At 39.9% G+C, this 21,580-nt stretch overlaps 1 long non-coding RNA gene across 1 annotated transcript in view; it reads right to left on the reverse strand.

The window, feature by feature from the left end:
• Window positions 1–239: 239 nt before the first annotated feature.
• LOC146434921 (uncharacterized) overlaps window positions 240–21,580 on the reverse strand; it is a 90,951-nt gene continuing 69,610 nt past the window's right edge. The window contains exon 3 of the long non-coding RNA XR_014853309.1: window positions 240–1,145. This is a non-coding gene — a long non-coding RNA (uncharacterized LOC146434921). The remainder of the gene's footprint in view (window positions 1,146–21,580) is intronic.

Genomic DNA, 21,580 nt, shown 5'->3' on the forward strand with positions numbered 1-21,580 from the left:
AAATCTGCCAGCACTGCTTGGGCAGGACCATCTCTGGTGGATGTGCCTTTCCCTCCCAAATCCTGACTTATTGTGATGCCTCACCAGCATCTTAAATAATGGTAAAAACATGATGGGCAACACTTCCAGGAATGCTATAAACCCCAGCAAGCATGAGTGAATTTACACGTGGTGAGGGATCTTGCAGGAGGGTCTTACAAAAAATAACTATGGAGAAATATTCCCTTTATTTTGCATTGACTCACAATAAAGGTTTAAGGTAATTGCTGATTCAATAGGGTATTGACACTTGAACAGCCAGAAAGAGTGGTTACAGCAAGTTACATGTTCTAAAGCTCTTCAAGTTTTATCAGTGCTCACAGCAACAACATCAGAGACCATGGAATTGCTGTGTAATTAATTTGGAGGAAAAGAGAGGCCTTTCCTGTGGGCTCCAGCTGCCCAGGTTATTTTGTTGGGTAAAGAACAGGGGAAAAAATCCCCAAACAGCAGCAAGGACCAGCAAAACAACCACTGTTGTGTTTACCACAGTAATGAAGGCAGCAGAATTTCTCACATTTCTGAAATGATTCGAGGAGAAAGCGGCACTGGCTTGTGTCCCATGCCCAGGGAGGGGACAGTGGCTTGGCTCCAGGGTGTGCAGGACTGGACAATCTGCCCCAGAGGACTTTCCCTGCAGAGACTGGTGTGGCACATGCTGCATCACCACACAGGTGATTTTTACAAATGGAGGAGTGCAAATTTCTCTGAAGAATCTTCCTTGCTTACAAACTCAGACAATGTTTATAATTTCAGAGCTCATTCTCACAAGCAACCCACTTAATTAGATGTGTGCTATTGTGCTTTTGGAGCTGGGCCCTTGGAAGTAAAAGAAATTTCTGATAGAAGAAGAAGAACAATCCAGTTATCTAATTGGCACTAGCAGTGTATTTTTCTTCAAGCAAATATCAAATTTAAAAGAAGTCAGAAGAAAAAAATGGGCAAACCTCCCGCCACTGGTTCTTGGTGAAAAGAGCTGCATGATGCCAAAAATGGTCCAACACATCAGAGAGAATCCAGGGTCTGACTCTGGTCTTGCTTTTGCTGATATAAAGCTGAAAAAACCACAGCCAAAGTGGAGTCACTCTGGACTGGCAGTGGTGCACCTGAAAGAAAACGAGATCAAATTAAAACCAGCAGTGGAAAGTTAGCTAATTTCCAGTGACCACAGCTTGGCGTGGCTTAGGTTGGAGGGAGCTGGAAGCTGAGGTGACTTAGGTTGGTTATATTGGAGCCCAAAAGGTGTTTTACTGCAATCATTGAGCATTTTTGTCTCTAACAAATATGGGCACACAGCTTGAAAGTGTTTAATGAATTGGTACATTAATTTAGGCTCAATGACACACTTCCATCCCTGACTGTGACACTGCTCAGTGAACACAACTCTCAGGTTTATCTAATTTCAGGGTGCTGAGTGAGGATGCAAGAACAGGGTAGATGCTAAAATACATCTACACAATAAATGATCCATAGATTAGAAAGATGTCAGAAGTTATCTGTTAAATAGAGGTCCAGAAACATTGCAAGCTGAAGGAAAGAGTGATTTTATTGATGTTGAAAAATCTCATCATTCACTTTATTTTCTTTAAAATGAGCAGTAAAAAGCCAGATATATTTTTTCACTCTGTTGCTTTGGCAAGATGAGTTTGAACCATCAGCTTAAGGTCTCTGGACCTTTAACTTGTGACAATGGTGATGGAAGATGCAAGTTTCCTAAAATGTTTTCACAACCAGAACAGTATCTGTCCATGTAGATATTAAAGATATAGTCAGTGAAAGCAATACAAATCCACCAAGAGATTACAATCTAAACATCTGGGAAACAATTGGTATGTTCAATCATTCAGGTGAAATCATGGTTGCCCTTTGGACTATGCATCACTTTTTTCCCCTCAGTTGTTTCCTTCTTATAATTAACATCTAGTATCGAGTACTTGATTTTTTAATTTTTATTTTACAAAAAAAACTCTTCCATGTGGATGGCAATTATCTTTGCAATATTTTAAAATTAAGAAAACAGCAAAAAATAAAGAACAGCTTCATTTTTAATGCTCCAATTTAATTAAAAATTTGTTCAAGTAATTTAAAAATGTAGGCATTAAAATACCAATTAAGCTTAAGGCCATTTTTCCTATTAATTTTGATGACATCAATACAGGGGTGTCACATAAAGGTGACTCGTTAGAGACAGGTTATTTTGAATTTAACATTTGACTGCACTAGAGCCAAGAGAAAATTAATTAATTTATGGAGGAACTACACCGATTTGGCTAATCCCAACAGGCTGAACTTTAAAAACCATGTCACATTCCCCACAACCAGTAACTTAGCAAATGTAGCTTCCTTTCAAGATTTTAATTACCAAATTTTTATTTCTCAGATGTCCAATTTGCGTGGCCACCTTGTTGAAAAGTTAAATTATTTTAGTGTAGTTTTAACTGTGTAGTATGAACAGAACTGGAATTCAGCATTTGAGATAAAAGCTATTCTGAAGCACATCTATTATTTTTAAAACCATTTATTGTTCCAATTCTGTGTTGGTGGTTAAATAGCAATATGGTAAAATTCATTTATTACCTGAACTCTAATACAGGAATACAGCAAGTTTTCATGGGGGCAGTAACACTAAAGAAAGCAGAAATTTCTACATCTAATTTAAGTATTTATAATTAAAATTTTGTGTGTAACTGAACGCCCTAAAAAGCTCAGAATAGATGACCTTGCAGAAACAGTTACTGGGAGTATCCTTATGGACCCAGAGAAACTAATTCTTTAAGCCAGCCTCGTTATGATGGATTTAACTTAAATTGATCTCATTTCATTTGAGATCTTAAATTGGTTAATGAGGCTGAAATATGCTTTATTTCAGGGAAGTCGTCCTGATCTGGACGAGGAACAGAATTTATGCTGACGTTGGAGTCGAGTGCAAATACCACCATCACTTCTTCATTACCACGTTAACTGGTGTGATCTGTTCTGCTCAGCACAACTTGAACAAAATGTCAGGTTCCTAAATGAAGAAGCTCCTGGCTCTCCGTGAGAAACCGGCTGATTGGTTAAAAGTACTTCAACCTTTATTTAATTCATGCCTTATAAGTGCTCTTTGGCAGGAGCTCTTGGGATCTGATCTTATGTCACGCTTACTGAAACTCATTTAATTATTGCAGCTGAGGAGGGCAGGGAGATGGTTATCTCACCAGGAAAATCTAATCCTCTTCTTTATCAGCTTAAACCCCAGCCTGGGGAAGTTGGTTTGGATTCCTGTGCTTCTCTCAGCCCCAGCCCCTGGTAACTGTTTGTCAGTACATGGCCCTTCTTTTTGGTGGTTTTTTTCACAGGGGTGATTTTTTCCAGAGATTTAGAAGGGTTTTACGAGCAGATGTCCACAGTGTCACCTAACACAGACTGTCCTGGAAATCTCTGAGCTGCTGCTCCTTGCCATGCTTAAACCGGCAACAAAGTCATTAAGGGTGGGATTGCAAACATCCCCAGTGGTTGTTTGGGTTGCCAGGTGAAATGAATGGAGCAATTTGGATACTCTGCAACCCCAGGCAGCCACTGCCAAACCAGGGACTGACTGTGCCCCCAAATGCCACTGTGCTGCAAAGGGGTTGCAGCCCCAGAGCCTCTGGAGCACAGGTTAATATCAAATTCTAATAAAGACCAAAGTCCTGCTGTGGGTTTCTAAGTGCTTTTCATGGGTCCTTGGTGACAAACTTTTATGCTTTGTTCTAAAGGGTGGGAAAAAGGTAAAACCACACGTATTCTGCCCTTATGAGCAAAACATGAAATGGTTTTGATGGAAAGCACGTGCAGAATAACGGATTCAGCCTGAGGCTAAGGACTGAGAATAGTGACTTTTATAGCTTTGAAAATTGGCATTATGACCAACATTAAATTAAAGTATCTCTCCTCGTGGGGGATTTTTATTTCATCAGGGGTTGAACACCTCTTAGCACAATTAGTCACCCCCAAAGTGCTGCCATCATAAAACTTAGCCTTTTGGATTGTAACTTAAGAAAATTGGAAAAGACCAACCCATTTTGAACGAGAATGTTCAGCAGCGGCGACTCTTAGGCCAGGATGGGTAGATTTATGACAAATTCTTATCTCTGTGATTCTCTTTTTACACATTCTGACCTGAGCAACATACAAAATAAATGGTATAAATGTTTCCTTTGAAAACTTTTGTATACTTCATGATTACACAGCTTATGAAGTTTAGGAGCCTTGGGCAAGCCAGCGAACGTGTAAGAGGAACGCTTAAGAATTGTTTGTATGCTTGATTTGTTTTACAGTGCATTTGGTCTTTAGTTTTGATTGGATTGTCTTACTGAGACATGAAGGGCATTTAGAAAGTAAGGAAGTGAATAGGATACATTTGCAACTATATGCCCAAAAGCAAGATCTTAATGTCAGGAGTAAATTATAACAACTTAGGTTACTGATGACATACATTATAATTCAAAGCTTGGCAAACCACATCAAGGTTGTTCTTACCATGATCTGACAAAAATATCTTTAAAGCCTTGTGTTTTTCAGAATTTATTTATGCTAGGAACTTCATAAATAAAAAGCAAGTATTACCAAAGGTAAAGCTGTTCTTTCTAAATGCTTCTGAATCTTTCTAAAAATTAAAACATTGAGCCAATCATTGTCAGAGTAAGATGGTCTCAATGGGTAAGACAGGTTTCAGCCATCATCTTTTATTCTGGCATTTTTGGGTGACCTTGAAGTGTTCTCTAGGGAGGATCTGTAAAGGACTTCGATGGTTGAAATGCTCAATGGTTGCAGAAGACCTTCAACATCCCCAGCTTCTTCTGGCAAGGAGCTCCAAAGGCAAATCACAGGTTTGGTGGGGGAAAACATAATTCTCCATTTTTTTGTTTTAAATCTGCTCTTGTTTTGGAAGGGGGACTAGAAAGTCCCTGCTCACCCTCTCACTGCCAGTGGTGATTTTACAGATTTTTGTTGTATCCTCATCACACATTTTCCAAGCTGAATATTTCCAGCTTGCCTGCTTTGTAGAGGAAAGCCTTCCCAGCAGCCTAACTCACCCATTTCACAGGTATCTGGTTCAACGCCTGATCTCTCCAGTGGGATTAAACCACAAATCTCCCATTTTACAGTGACTTGACACCAAGTTTGTCTCCTGGGTGAAGCAAAACTCTTGCCCTGTTTCAGGTTTTGTATAAACAGGAGAAAAGAGAGCAAGCAAGAAGTGGCAGCAGCCACTTTCTGCAGCTCCTTTTGGGGCACTTAGGGGAATGATGGACTTGTGTTTCAGCCCCTGCTCTGCTCAACACTTCACCACGTTGTGCTGATTGCTCAGAGCTCAGACACCTTTTGCTGCAGGGAATGATAGTCTGGTTTAACTGCAGGGTGAATGACGACGAGGAGCAAGGTGATTGCTCCCAATTTACCCTGGTGGAAATGGCTACCACTTTAGAATCAGGCCCACTGGAAACCCAAAAATAAAAATATTCACAGCCCTTAAATATAATAAGCCTGATTTGTCTTCATTTCAGCTGCAATCAGCGAGAGACATCCATGCTGCAGTAAGCCTGAATGAAACATGAAATGGCATATTTAGGTTAACAATGGCTGAATTACTCTGGGCTTAGATCCTAGTGCAGGGATTTAGTAGAAAAGGATCCATGTCATCACTGTGTCCACACACTGGAACTGCAATCTCCTGGCACGAGAGCCACAACATTGTCACACCAGCCCCCAGCAGACAGGGGTTGTGCTGGGGCTGGACAGAGATACAGGGCTGTAGCTGGTTTGAATCTGCCTGGTTCTGGGCATTCCATGACTCCTCAAGTTTCCACCAAGCCCAGATTTCTACCTAGTCTATTAGCAAAACTCCATGGGGTTTTTATTTATTCTGGAAGTGTGCACATACTGAACTAGCTCTATTCTCTCAGCAGAGCACAAGAGATTTTTGGTTTAGGATGCACACAATATTACCATTTGTTTTCTGGAAATCCTAAATATCCCTGAGGAAAGTCCACCAAAATGAAATGAAACACAGTAAATTAAAAATCCCTTAAATCCACACTATTTAGCTTTAAAAATGTTATTATTTTTGTTTGGTATTGTGTGCTAATTATGTTGTCTGTAGCGTTCTGCTTCCACCCTGGTTTGTAAAGACAGAATTCTGTGTGTGTGTGTTTGTAGCTTGTTCACAGCATATGCACAATAACTGCACCGTGCTCTGCTGGCCTGAATGAGAAATTAAAAGGGAGTTGTCATATGGAAAATTAAAAAGTGGAAAAAGCTACAAAAAAAATTCTATTTAATTCATGCTTCTTACAACCCCCTGAAAAGAAACTAATGACAAAGCCTGAGAAATCTTATAAGAGCTCTTGAGTACTCATCAGTGCCAGCATGATTTGCTGTGCTATTTACATGTGCCTCAAATTCCAGAAGAAAAGCCTGGGCACACTATTTCAAGGCACCAAGCTCTTAGTGACTAATGCAAAATGTCATTATCAGCCACGAAATGCTTCTTCTTCTGTTTGTTTTTATTTCTATTTTTATACAGCTTCCCTTGTTAAGACAGGAGCAATGCATTAGTTCTGTGCTCCTTGGACCAGGATCTATAATCTTAAATCTGAGGCCTCAGGGTGCAATTTTGACTCTGAGGACACCAAGATGAAGCACATCCAGCATTTTCCTCAGAATCCTAGACATCACTGACATCATCACATGAGGAAGAAACATTCAGCTGCCAAACTGCTTTACAAGAACATTTAATTCTTAGGATGGGAATGTCTAAGCAATGCCTATTTAAAACAGAGAAACCACAGAAGCCAATGAGGTTGAAAGTAAATGAAATTGCTGTGAGATCAGTTTGGCCAAATGGGATATGTCACCATCTATGCAAGAACACCTGACTGTTCAAGAGAGAATTCCAGTTCAGGCTGGATTGGAGTCTGAGAACCCCCTGGAGCCTTGTCACTTTTATTTCTGCAAGAGTTTTCTATCAATAAATCAGTAGTACAGATATCACAGAATCCCAGGATGGATTCTGTTTGTGCTGGAAGGAATCTTAAAGATAACTCATTCCAACCCCCCTGTCATGGGCAGGGAACCTTCCACCAGACCAGGCTGCTCCAAGCCCCATCCAACCTGGTCTTGAAGACTTCCAGGGATATGTTTAATAAATGTGTTAAAAATCAAGTCATAGCAAAGCTACACACTCTGCCTGCTCTCCCAAAGGCACCCTGATCCCAGGAAAATGGGAAGCCAGGAATTTTAGCTGGATTTGAACAGAGAGAACCAAAACCACACTCACAATTCTGCTGCAGAGGATCAAACCCCACAGGTTAAACTCCTCAAGAGCCCAAACATGTGAGAAGCACTGAGCTCACTAAACCAGACCTGCCAGTCACTTGCTATGTTCTATATTGATTAGATGATGAGCCTCAGGGTTCATTGATCCAGTGCTCCACAGACAGAGTCACTTCCCCTTGCATGTTCACTCAGTCCAGCAGGGTTCTGGCAGGAAAGGAGGATGGAAATGTCTCAACCAGCTCTGCCTCCACTGGCACAGCTTGGGACACACCAAACTGTGCCCCAGAGAGATCAGGCTGGATCTGCCTCACCTGTCTCAGGTGTGATGGTTCCACACCTTGACTTGGAACTCCAAGCAGCCAACACACATTGAAATATCCAACCTGTCTGCCAGACAGCAAAGGTTCTGGAGAAAGAAGTCATTTTCCTGCTCAACATCTGTTGATATTTGAGGAAATTATGAGTTATTTGCCTCTTCCAAATACTCAGAAATACTGCAGTGTTTCAGAATGCTCAGGGGTGGGATCAAGGGCAACTCCAGCTATGTAAACACTACCACTGTGTCCATTGCACAGCTGACAGCATTTATGATCATTGGCTAATTGGGAAAAAGCAAAAAAAAAGTTTTGTGGCTGCTCTAAAGCACCAACGTTTTAATTTCTTTTCTTTTTTCCTCTTTTTTTAATAAGAAATGAAACATATTTCCACATTATGTTAATTCTAAAGTAAATTTCTACTTGCTCTGTGAAAACTGGAAGTCAAATGAAAGGGAACTAATCTGGGTATCTTACTGTGGGAGAGCCTGCAGCATGAACTCAACCAAGCTATTAGACACCAGAGAAACCACATGGGAGGGAGCTGCAGGAAACAAAGCTTCATAAGTTCCACTGGCCAGAGAATGATTCTTTTCTTTCTTAGTTGGGATTAGCCCTTATAGGAGCAAATGGAAAAGCTGTGAGAAACTCCAGCAGGTAACTAATTACACAATGCAAAATCAAACACAGCCCATCAGATATGCTCTTTGCCCCTCTTAGAGTACAAAAGGGTACTCCAGTGCCAGCAAGCAAGACAAAAAAAATTTGAAGAGATCTCCATGTTCCCATAAATTTTCTTAAATTATTCCTTTTAAAAAAATGCAGTGAGACCTGATGTTTTTGTGAAAATATTAATTCTTTCCCTGAACTGCAAATGCCACTTGCACAGGGAGGAAAGGAAGCATGAGCCAGATGCAGAAAATTGCTCCGTTTGCTGGCAGTGTAGCTATTTATATGTTGACAAACAGTTGTGCCAAGAGCAGATGGATATTTTCTAGGACTGAAGAACTGCTAATTGTTTGCTGCTGTTCCTCTCAAGTTCATGGGGGAAAGCCATTGGTGCTCTGCAGAGCAAGGCATGAAGAAAGCAGTTCGAGGCAGGCATTTGGCAAAGTGGCCCAGCAGCTCCTCTGACGGCGTGCAGGATGCCCTGCAGCAAGAAGATGCTCTGCCAGATGTCAGCTCAACATCTCCCAGCAAAGCACAGCCACGAGGAGCAGAACTGCCCAGATCTTGTGCCAGTCCTTCACCAAGCTGTGAAGAGTGCTGAGGTTTTCAGCTCAGCCTGCTGAACATCCTGGGCCTGTGAAGGTTTTACAGAGCCTGTGTCTCACATGGACTTGACTCTTGTGGAAATATAAATGTATTTACACAAGATTTTACTCCCCAAATCTTGTGCCAGTCCTCCACCAAGCTGTGCAGAGTGCTGAGGTTTTCAGCTCAGCCTGTTGAAGATCCTGGGCCTGTAAAGGTTTTACAGAGCCTGTGTCTCACACGGACTTGACTCTCATGGAAATACAAATGTATTTACACTGGAATGCTGCAGTGATATCTGTTTAATCTGACAGGGAAAAGGCATCTTTCCATAAATCTGTGTATGAGTTACCTCACCTCTGCTTGCTCCTATCTGAGGCTGAGGCCTGCACTGCCCCCTGACTGACATATCGGATCACAGTAGAGTGAAGCATGAAACAACTGAAGGCAGATAAAGAGCAGGAAATGTTTTATTTTAGTTTGTTTGGGTTTTTTTTTTTTTTTTTTTAAATGAACTGCTTGCATCCCACTTTGGTAAAAAAAGTCGCTAACATGTGTCTTGATATTCTTATATATATCCGCACCAAAGTACAATTTAGTTAGCTTAAAAAAGTCTCAAATCTGATTTATCTATGAGACACACTTCACAACACAAACCAATTTTGCTGTAGTAATACCATGTCAATATTTCTTGACAGAAGACAAATGTTGTTATTATTTTGCCATTTCTTACCTTTGTAAAAGTTTAGAATTTTATAAAATGACTCTTCTTTACATGTCAAAATGGTAAGTTGTTGGAAAGAAAAAAAAATTGAAGCCATTCTTGTATCTATCAACAGTGATGGATTCTACAGCTAGGTTAAAAATGATTCTGGCACAATATTGATGCGCAAAAAAATAAAAAGTAGACAATATTTTTAATGGATATGTACATTTTTCCTATCCAAACTGAGTAAAATAAAGCAGGAAGAAAACACCAGAGTGATTTTTCTACTGTGTTTTGTGGTACTAAAAAGTATTTATTTGTATGCTGTCTGCTGGACCTAATTGTGCAATATGTGCAGAGATAATTTCCTCTCTGTAGTGGTGATCTCCAGAAGAAGTAGCCTCTCTTACCTTTGTATTCATCCTCTCCTTGCCCCTTCACCACATGAAGAGTGACAAATATAAAATATCATTTCTGATTTACATTGAGTTCAAGAGATTACTTTTAAAAATTTCTAAAACTCCTGAAAGCAAAACATTTAAAGATTTTTCTCTTACATTAAAAAAAATCTCTATAATACTTAATAAATATCATTTTGGGGAACCATGCCTTGCACTTCCATATGGATCTCCCTCATGTGCTGATGTGTTCTTGTTTCTACAATTACATCTTGTGCTAACACAAAAGCTTTAAACTGAGAGAGAAACTTCCAGCATTTAGCTCTTTTTTCAGGAATTACCTGGGTGTTGTTGGCATGGAGGGGAGCAGAGTTGTCCAGCTGATTCCAGATGTGCAGCACTTAGTCCAGCAAAGAACAGGGATCTTGTGCACCTGGGGAAATGTCTGTTTTGATCCAAACTGCTGGGAGAATCCTAAAATTACCCAGAGCATTGGGCTGAGGGTCTCAGATTTTGTTCTGCAGCACCTCTGCATGCTGCTGCTCACCAGAAAATGTCGTAGGGATCACAATTTATATTTTTATCCCCAGGCAAGCCAGGCTTTAAGGACAGGGTAAAGAAACTGTGTGAGCATTAGAGCACTAGGAAAGAGAAACCCAAATGACTATTTGTCCACCAAGTTATCCACCAGTGACTCAGTGCATTAGTCTGTAATAAAACATGGCCAATTCTGACCTTTGCAGAACATGTATGAATCAATTCTATCACTTGTTAGCCCAGCCAGGTTTCAAAGATGTTCTCCCGAAATCCAGGCTGAGCAAGTGGCAGTTCCCAGATTCCTCACGAGAAGCCTGACACTGAGGGTTGATATTTAAGCTGCAGGGGTGCTCAGCCAAGTTACCAGCGAGCTGAATGCTGAGATATGGCTTCAAATATGGGTGTTGAATAGCAAATATAAATATGCAGCTATATGATATCTGTGCTCAAATGAATTATGCAGACCAGCATCAAGAAGCTCTGAGTTTGTAGAACAGAAAGACCTCAAAGGCTATTCTGATCAAATTTAACCAAAGTTACAGTATTTATATAAATATTCACACACTTTTTTCCCCCCTTAGCACTGTCCTGTTTAATTTTTAATTGTAAAAAATCAAAGCTGAGAAAAGCACTGTACATTTCATTTCAAACTAAGGATCCCAGAATGAAAGCCTAAACATTTTCACTTATCTAAGGACTAGCTGCACTGAAATCACTGAAATTACTGCTGTGTTTTTATTTATATTGCAACAGCTATATTGGCCTAAAACTGACACAAAGGGAGAATTAGGCCATATATTTACGTTCAGCACATTCTATGGTTCACTTTCATGCTGATTATTTTGATATGTTTCCCAGCTCCATGCTGTGTAAGTAGTTGTGGATGATTATTTTACATTGCAGCGGCTATATGAATGGTTTATCAATTCTTGTGCAAAAGTAAACATAACCTGTATTCTGAACTTTAAGAACAGCCTCCATTTTGCCTTAATCCTAAGCATTTTATAAGCAGAGCATTGAAAAAATTACCTTAAAAATAAATTACCTGGGCTTTAATCTGAAAATTGTACAATGATCCAATTACCGTATTCCAAAGAATTTAGAATTGTTTTTGTTTGTTTGTTTCCCATCTTTATTTCCTTCCTAGCACTGTCACAATGTCCCACAGAGCACACTGCATACATTCTCAGGTATAAGCTGGGGATACAGCAGGGTCAGTGAACAGCAGAGCGTATTTCAGTGCATATTCCTGTAAAATTACCATGCTTCTCTCCTTCTTTATCTTCCACCAGAGACGCTAAGGAGATGATTTTGCAAAGACTTATGGATTCATTAAGTTTGAACCATGCCACATGTTCCTCCAACTTCAACAGAATTGCTCACATACTGAATTTAAGCACATTCTTAACTGTTTTCTCTGTTAACTCTCTGAATTCTGTATGGAACTCATGGGCAGTTTTCCCTGTATTCTTGTAGGTTTTAAAAACAAGCAGAGAACCAAACCACTCAATTTATTTAAAATAAAATAAAATAAAATAAAATCTGTCAAGGTAGATCTTTTGCTGCTTTAATAAACAAAATATTTAACTTGATTGGATTTTTGGGGAAAGGCAGTGGCAGCCTGTATAGAAGCCCTAAGTATTTTCTTTATCTTTACAACTATTTTCCCATTCTATTCTGAAGCACATAAAGCCATGCTAGAAGGGATTTTTTTTTTCCTCAGTATCTCAGGACTTTTAAAGGGTGTCTAATATCTATTTCCCAAAAACTCTTTATGTACCTACATGTGAAAGTGCTACTTTTTCTGTGAACATAACATGTTATTTGGAATCAATGCTATGTGTTTTATTCCTTTGTTAGACCTGTAAAAATCATACAGAGAAATGAATTTGTACTGCAGCCTCTTTGACTGAAAGTAAAGCTTTGTGCACAGCAAACTATATAGAAATTAAGCACATACATTTACCTGATACCTAATGATTTTAAGTCATTTTTGAGATAAGTATATGCCCCATATGATCATTTTCCTATTGTTACGATTCCTATCAATTTCTCCTCATAAAACAAAACCGTAATTTTCTATTTCACTGTTCTATCTATTTGCAAAATGCTTTTTGAAAAGCTAAGGAAAAAAGGTAATTAAATTTGCATCCTCAGAACAGAAATGTGGTTGTGCCCCCGATTTGTTTCACCAGCAATCATGAACTGCATATACAAAATATAATTTCATTCCTCACCATAAAAATTACACACAATACAGACCTTCCCATATACTTCTAATTTTAGTAAATGAATGCATTTCTAAATCCCTCAAGTTCATGTTCTTTGCTCCCCGCCAGTCTCAGCCTATTGCTACATAGGAACCTGACACAGGGAGCAATTAATCCACACTGCCAAACACAAGAGGAAGGTAATGCTTTTTCAAATATCAAATCAGTCCAATTTCATTTAGACTTAAATGATTTTTCTGGTCCCTCTTCATGTAGATACCTCTGCAGTCAATTAGCATTGTCACTTTTAATCTGTAATACTCAGATATTGGTCATTTCCCATTAGAGTCTTATTAAATAGATTCTTATGGTCAGATAGAACCCTCTGCAGTGTAATATCTGAGGAGAGAAAACTGACAGCCATTATGCAGCTGGCATTTACTAAAAGGTTAGATACTGCAGATAACCTTAATCACAAATTACACTGCATGCCAGTGACCTACCTCACCACTTTACAACTTCTCCTAAACAGCCACATTTCCCACCCAAACATTCTTAGGTTACTACTCAGTTAAACTTAACCATCTACAAGTTTGCTAATTAAAATGTTATTATGCTTTAGAGCATCGGACGTCACGCCAGACATTCATGTTAGACAGATAAACAGTTCAAGGGCTTTGCAGCTCCAGGGATTTTTGCTGCCTGTAAAACCACATTCCCTGGAGCTGTGGACACGTGTTTTCTGCTGGACCCCACTGTGCCCCTCTGGCTTGATCAGAACCTGTCACTGCTCAGGCTGCCCACGCTAAATGATTCATTTGGAGGGACCCCATGAGCAGCTAGGACAGGAGGCTGAAGGGGGACAACTCCTGGCACCAAGAGTTTCACAGGCAGCAGGGCAGTGACTTCAGATACTGTTCTGTCATGGCATGAAGCTCAAACAGAATCAGGATTTCTCAGAGTGATCTTTTCTGTGCACAAAGGTGACAGAACAGGAGTCCAGCTCACCAGGGTTTTGCCAGAAAGGAACCCTCTCTGTCTTGTTAAAAGACACTCCATACAATCTAAACCAAGCAGAAGACAAGGATTGGGGTTTTTTTAATGAAGTTTTGATATTGAATGAATTTTTTTTGGTGACAGATAATTTCTTAAAAAAACAAAACAATTGTAAAGTGGCCAAGAAGTCCTTTGAACATAAAAACCCCAAAGGAAATGATGGGTTGGCTGGGATGTTGGTAGATGCAGAAATCAATACATCAATCACGTGGCCTTAAATAGCAACAGTTAAACCAGGATGAAGTGAAACAGGTGATAAACTGTCTGATTTGTTTATTTGCTGCTCTTCAAACTCAATAGAAACCCACACACTTAATAAACAACAGAGCAGATCAGCGTGACCAAAGTGATCATGGTATGAGATCATGGCAAAGATTTCTACACAGCAATCCAGGCATCATCAGCAATGACTGAGCCATTTCCTGGGGGAACCAGCAAACATTTGCTCCTGTTTTGTTGTGGTGCTCAGGGTTGTGATGGCAAATACAGGCAGGATGGATCAGCTGCAGGGACAGGGAGGCTGCAGTTGGGTTTGGTTTGAGGAGGGATTTGAAGCCTGTTTGGTTAATAAACACCAGGTCTAAACCTGTGGCAAAATAAGGAACTGACTATGGGTCTTCATGTTGTGGTTCTCAGACCTTCCACCCACTGCAACTCTAGAAAATACATCATTTATGCAAAAGCTAACTCACTATTAATTAGTTACTGCCAGTCACTGTATTCACGCATCAGATATTTTCAATATGCAACTTTATCAAAAATCTGTTTCATCCTGAGCAGTGCATGTGCATTTTTTTCCCCTGCTCAGATTTGTTTAAGTGATTGCCTGCCTGATCAATCCTACTGATTGTTTATCTCTGGTGGCACAACAGCACGCACAGAGCTGTGCTGCAAACTGACAGGCATCTCACTGCACAGAATAATTCAATGCCTCATTAAAAACGAGAATTAGACGTGGCTTTGGAGATTAGTGCCAAGAGAGTTTTGCCATTTTACATTCCTGTTGGTGCAAACTGTAGGGATGTGTAGCGTGGATCAGCAGGGTTGGAATCAGAAGGCTCCACAGAGGTCAATGTGAGCAAGCCTGTGTGGGCTTTCTCCTGAAAGAATATTCACAGGGATATGTGTGGGTTTGTTTATTGCTGAAATCCCTTCCAAAGCACCCCTGTTTACACAGCATTAAGGCGACTCAGGAGAGAAAAAAATGGAATAAAAGCCGAAAGCTCAGCATTAATGCTGCTCCTCCTGCTTACACATCAGAAAAATTTCTGTCAAACCCTGAGACATAATAACACCTATAACACAATGCTGTTTGCTGTAGTCTAACTTCTGTATGCTTTACAGATAAGTGTATTACACTTGACTTCTGCTTTGCTTTTATGTTCCTGTGGGATCTACAAAATAAATCAAGGTGAAAAAAATTAAGCAACCTCCAGTTTTCTTCCTCTCTGTCATGTGTTTTTCCTATAATTTCTTATTGGGGATGAATAATAGTCGTTCATTGGCACAATTAAAAGGATTTACATGTTCACATTTTGAGGCTGTCAGGAAAATTTTGTAAGAAAATATTTTCCCTGCATGCTTTTAAAGTCTCTGCTTGGACTTTGAATTGAAAGCTAAAAAAAGCTTAATATCCCAGCAGCTTTCCTGGCTGGACAGACATGGGGTTATACAAGGGTGGGGCTACAGCAAGGATTATCCTAAAGCAGCCTGGGGACTCCCACAAGTTTCTGAGAGGGACCTCCTTCTACTAATCTGTCTGCAGACACAGGACTTGAGGGCAGAGAAGGACTGAGAAGCCCCACTCTGTCCTTGCAGAGCCTGTGGGCAGCAGCCAGTCCCAAACTGTTCAGCACTGCTCAATACTAGAGCTCCTTGGGGCAGGGAAAGGCCACTCGTGCAGCCCTGAACAGCAAACCAGGATTTCTGCTCTGCTGCTGCAGAGGAAAAGGAACATCCCTCCCTGCTCCCTGCAGCCCACATGCTCATGGTAACCAGAAAGCATCTCTTTGTGCACGAGTAATACCAATATTACACAGCTCACCACAGGGAATGAGAGTGAGGGACTAAGTTCTAATACTCATTAACAAATAACCACTGTTTCATTAAGCTGAGCGGTGAGGACTGTGCAGAACGGAAAACCACAGTGATTTAATATAGATTTCTAGCTGGAACATTATGATACCTGTAGAATACTTTACTAAATTACTGATGTCAGTTGTATTTCTCTTTGAGACTAGGGAAATAGGTTATTGGCACAATAAAACATCTAGAGGCATTTAAAATGTCAGTCTAATAGCAAGAACCAGTAAGGCTTTTAATTACCTTCTGTGCCATTTTTTTAATTGCTTCAGTGGCTGCAGTGCTTAGTGAATTCCTGACAGAGCTGCTGCAACTGACTTCATTTAAAACGTTTTTGAAGCTCTTGGAGGAAGTATTAAGAAATACAACAGAAATCCAGGCAACTACAGGGGATATTTTATGTGGTGCATGTGAGGAAATCTTTGGCTGTTTGCAGAATGGGCAAGGATGTTTTGAAGAGCTGGAATGGATGTTCACATCAGCACTCCCCTGGTCTGGGTGGAAAATGGTGTTTTGGCAATTCAAGCCATAGAAAGCAAAACCTATCCCTGGTGGTCCTGGCAGTTGCAGAGGAAAATCAGAGGCTTAAGAGAAAGGCTGAATGCCAGAAAATGTCCTAGGACCCTGGTAGTTCAAATGGAACTTATCTTTATCTGGCAGATGCATTTGCAACTCTTGAGCTCAAACTCTGATTTTTAATTCAAGAGAGAAAGATATTGTATTAGCAGGGGGGAAAATTGTGTGAAAATTTTCCCCTAAAAGAGCTCAATTTGCCAATAACTGGTCCACTGCACCCAAGGATCATCCACAGTGATCACAGAGGTGGACCTGAAAAACACCAAATACCCAAGCCAGCTCACTTTTTTTTCCAGCAGAGAGAGGAAACATCCACCTGCAAAGACTCAAGCTCCCCCAAAGCCATGTGGCTCCTCCAGTGAAGCTCTCCTGACCTCATTCCTCCCAGCCCTGGCTCTCCAGTTTTGGCTCCACTGTCCCACACACTTCCCTGCCAGCAGCCTCAGAGCAACAGCAGAGTTGGGATGTTGGTCCAGTGCTGCTGAAGTTTTTTGGCAGAGGGAGGCTGGGACTAGGAAAATCACAGAGCTCCAACCTATGGCTCTCCGGCAGAGCAAACCCGTATGCTTTCAGGTTTATTTCATACTACACTGCACTCTGTTAATAAATGGACTTTTAATCCATTTGAAAAACCACACGGGGCACAGATCCATCTTGCAAACCTCTCTTTCCCTCCTGGGGTTTATCTCGATTAGGCTGTAAAAAGACATCATTGAAGGGGATTAGCTAACACCTCCTAGCATTGTTTCAAAGGGTGTTTCTACCCTACAAAAGCACAGCAGTATCACATTCTGGCTGGAACACAGTTAAAGGAAACTTTTTTCCTAATAACACTTCAGAGAAGATATTCTACTCCAGCACATGCAAGAAGGTGAGGACCTCAGCCACACAACTGGCACACAAACTAACAGTACCTTCAATAAATGTAGGCAGGACAAATTCTCACAGACTTGATGGTTATGAGAACACATCATGGAAACAGGAGAGAATTAAATATTACCTAATCAAACACATCCTGATTCTGGTAGACATTTAGAGGCATAAAGGAAGACTGTTCATCAAAAATTATTGTATTTCTTGTTGCCAATTCCAAAAGGAAAAGGCTTGCCTTTTCTAGCTATTTATTTTGTCTTACATTGAACCTGGGAGGAAAACATAAGACACTAGGTAGAAATGTACTGGCAACCTTTCTAAACTGACGTTTTAGTTAAATATACAGAGTAGTCCTTGGAGTGAATATTAAATAGCAATTTTGAAGGTCAGCTATAGTCAGTAAACAGTTTATAAATGATGCTGAAAAATTCTTTTGATAAGTCCTTGCAATAAATCCTTTTTGTGTAAACTACAACTTATTCTACTGGGCCCTTTCTAATTTCATTCGTACTCCCATAAATCAACAGAAAATCCATGGAAGTCAATGGAGTTACACTGAATACAATAAAAATTTTTCCTTTGATCTTTCTAGGAAGTGTAAATTCATTGCATCAGCTTTTCAAGATTAGTATAGTTTTAGGAGAACATGTGTTGGTGACAAAATCCACCAGAAGATCTTATGCTCCAGTAGTCTAAAAATTCATGCTTACCAAATACTTGTCATAATTTAAAATAAGGGGGGTGTGTGTTAGATTTTACAGGAGATGGAGGAACTGGATCAGCATCTTTAATTTAAAGTGAGATGGTTCAATTTAAAGAGATTTTTATTGTTATTTTAACTCAACATGTAAAACAGGTTTCGGTTTATGATTCTGTCTTACAGGGCAGACTTTATTCTGCCTGCACACCACGATGCCTTGTTTGCTTGAACATAAAGAGAATGCATATTTTTAGATGTGCATAGATGCAAAGGAAAAGCCAACATAAATCTCTATATGCACAAAATGCATCATTGTCATCAGAAATAAGAAAACCTGGCTGTGTGTGCATTTTTATTTCAGATTTACTCCAAAAATCTTCTTGTATCTGGGACAGATGTATGACCCAGTGCAAGCACTTCAATGTCTTTTCAGAGTGAGTGGGTCTCCCTTCTTTCCTTACCCACCTCTTTTCACAAAGGAACAATCACCGATTTCTTTGTCAGCTTTGGTTGGACAACTCATTCAAAACTCATCAGGTGTGAACTGAAACAGTGGGACTGCACCAGGCTTTGTTTATCCAGAGGATGAAACTAGAAAAAATATGACTTTTGTAACAGGAGACAGGTGGACACTTGAAAAACCACCTAGATGGAGGGAAACACACACTTCCAGCACAGTAACATCCAAGCCTGTCACACAGCTTGACACCCTGGAGTTCACATCAAGGCTGCCCTCAAACATTAAAGAAAATCAGGTGCTGGTTTTACTTGTTTTAAACCACAAACATTCTGGTTTCTTGGTTGCAGTTCTGTTTTCATGAAAACTTGATGCAGTTTAGGCAAGCAAAAGAGTTTGGCAAATCATCCCCCAGAATTAAACACTCCTGTTAACACCTCTTCATTTTATGTGGAATTAAAATATCCTAGGAGGATAGACAGCAAAATCAAATCAGCAAGGTACATGAGAAGAAGTAGAAGAGGACAGTAACACCTTTACAATGATAAATAATATTTAATATGATAATTCCAGTTATGTTGTGTTGCAAAAGTATCCCTGGCATCTTTAATTAAGGTGAGGAAAAATTCACACACTTTGCCCAGATGTATGGTGTGCTGTTTTACTCAGGGGTTTTTCCTCATGACAGGAAAAAAAATGTATAAAACAATTTAATATTTAAGTACTGTGCTCTGAATTTATATGGTAAGAGTTCCAGAGGACCCTTAAAAATAGGATAGGTTAGAATAATTTTTCATACATAAATTCTGAAACTCATTCAAACACCATAAGCAGTGTACTGGAAGGCTACATTTTCTATCAGTTATCACTATCTTCATTCATCTATCAACTTTTATTCATTACTAGGTTCATATTATAGAATTTTATTGGATCATTGACTAATGTTTTCTATTTTACTGCTTCTGATTAATGTGTTTATTGATGCAAAACCAAACAGATATTACTTTCGGGAATAAACAGCAATACGCTGAATTGAGCTTTAATGTTGGTTTCTTTACCAAAATGTCTAAAAATAAAGAATTAAAATATCTGCTTCCATTCATCATTTCACCTACACAAGTTCTAGTATCCTATTACATGAAAGAGGTTTTGCACTTGAGACAAAAGTTTAATTATCAGGCTGCTGCTAGAATTGTGATGTATTCTCAGGTAGCTATATTACCTGTGATCTCCTAGCAGCATTTCAGAGTTTTAATTTGAACCAATGAGACACTTCATTTTACATCTCCAGAACCTTGTTAAATACACTGAACCACAACAAATTTTTTATTGATCTTAATGGAGGTGTTCAATGTTAACTTCCTTTCACCCTGACATCCATTTTAATTCCTTTTATTCCTTGCAGTCTTTGGTTTGGCATAGGACAATACACTTCATCGAGGCTCTAATATGTTTAATTATGCTCAGTGGAAACATGTTTAAAATTCATTCCAGTTCCAACAGACGTATATAAGCCAAATGCTTCCATAAAAAGAAAACTGGAGGCTCTACAAATTTCAGATCATTCCATGCAGCAGGAAGGGAGGGTAATCTCTTTCCCATCTGCATATTTTGATGAGCTTTTTTAGCCTGTGAGTTCCTAAATCTGAGGTTGTAACTTCAAAAAGGCAAACTCAGCAGTCCTGAGGCAAGTTGCAATCAGCAAACTCCACCAGCTCTGCCTCCCTCAGGCACAGAGCTGAACCAGAAAGAAACCCAAACAGAGGATGCCTGGAGACTCTTTTGAGGGAGAGGCCACCTGCCAGTTTAAAGGTAGAAAGGTGAGTGGGTCAGGACGTGCTCAGCACTGCTCCTCACGCAGAGCAGGGGAGAGAGGATCCCTGGAATTATAAACGAGGGGAGCTGCAGCAGGGAGCAGATCCAGCTCAACCACCAATCCAACCAGCTCCAGTTCCCAGGGCTGTGTGAGCACAGGGTGTAAAGTTTGGTACTGCTATGAAGGAACCCAAGAGGCAGAAGTAGAATTTTATATTAGACATAATGAGCATTAACTTCACAAATTACCCTGTTCTAGTTGCATTTATTCATATCTCTTGCAGTGTCACTGCTGGTGACTGAGAGCTGATAACCTCTCTAACAGCACTGGTGTTGGAGTCAACACAATATCTCTCCCTTGCTGGGTACCATCCAGCTCCCTGGCTCATCCAATGAACATCCTCCCCTTTGACATGGTTTGGGCATGCATGAGAACTCCAGGTAATGCTGCTTCCATTAGCTTACCTCTGACTGGAATAACACATATAACTCAATGTGCATTTTTTTGGATGTGGAATTTTGCCTGAACATCCTCTCAGTTTTCCATTCTCCTTCATTTCCAGTCACAAATTTCCTTCACTGACCAGATCCTAGAATTAATTTTATCCTTTTTATATTTTCTTTTGCCTTTGGCTGTTGTGAGCTTGAATGTCATTCCATTTTTCTCAGTTAATGATAAGGTTAACAGTTTTCTTCTTCTGGGTTCTTTTGGATCCACCTTCTCCAGCAATTTTAACTTTCCTGCTTTGATCTGAGCAGTGTTATAAACAGTCCTATAGATATTGTCCAACTCTACCATATGGAGCAATAAAAGTGCTTGGATTTCCTTATGATTTATAGCCCACAGGATGGGTAATTCAATTCACTCCACCACTTGATTTGTTTTTCATTGCCAGTGCACATTGGGATGGATACTTTAGGGATTATTGTAATGCAGAAACACCCAGATTGCTTTATTTGTCTAGATATCAGCACATTTTCCAGTTTATGAATGGCTTTTGTTTTCATTGTTTATTCATTTACCTGGGCTGAATTTCATTTGTCATTGGTAGGTCTCATCACATAGTTGTTTTCCCAAACGAGCTGTGCTGTGCATGTGGGACATTTTCATTTGCATGCTCAGTTAATGTCTGTTGGTGTTACTGCTTGGAAATTCTGTACAGATTAAGGGGATATTCTGCCCCTGCCAGCTCAGCTTTCCCCTGCACAGGACTATCATCTCAATCTGTCACAGTCTGACACTAATGCAACATTTGTGTTTCAG

The sequence above is a fragment of the Lichenostomus cassidix genome, chromosome 7 (genome assembly GCF_008360975.1).
Source record: "Lichenostomus cassidix isolate B80296 chromosome 7, HeHo_3.0, whole genome shotgun sequence".
Lineage (NCBI taxonomy): Eukaryota > Metazoa > Chordata > Aves > Passeriformes > Meliphagidae > Lichenostomus > Lichenostomus cassidix.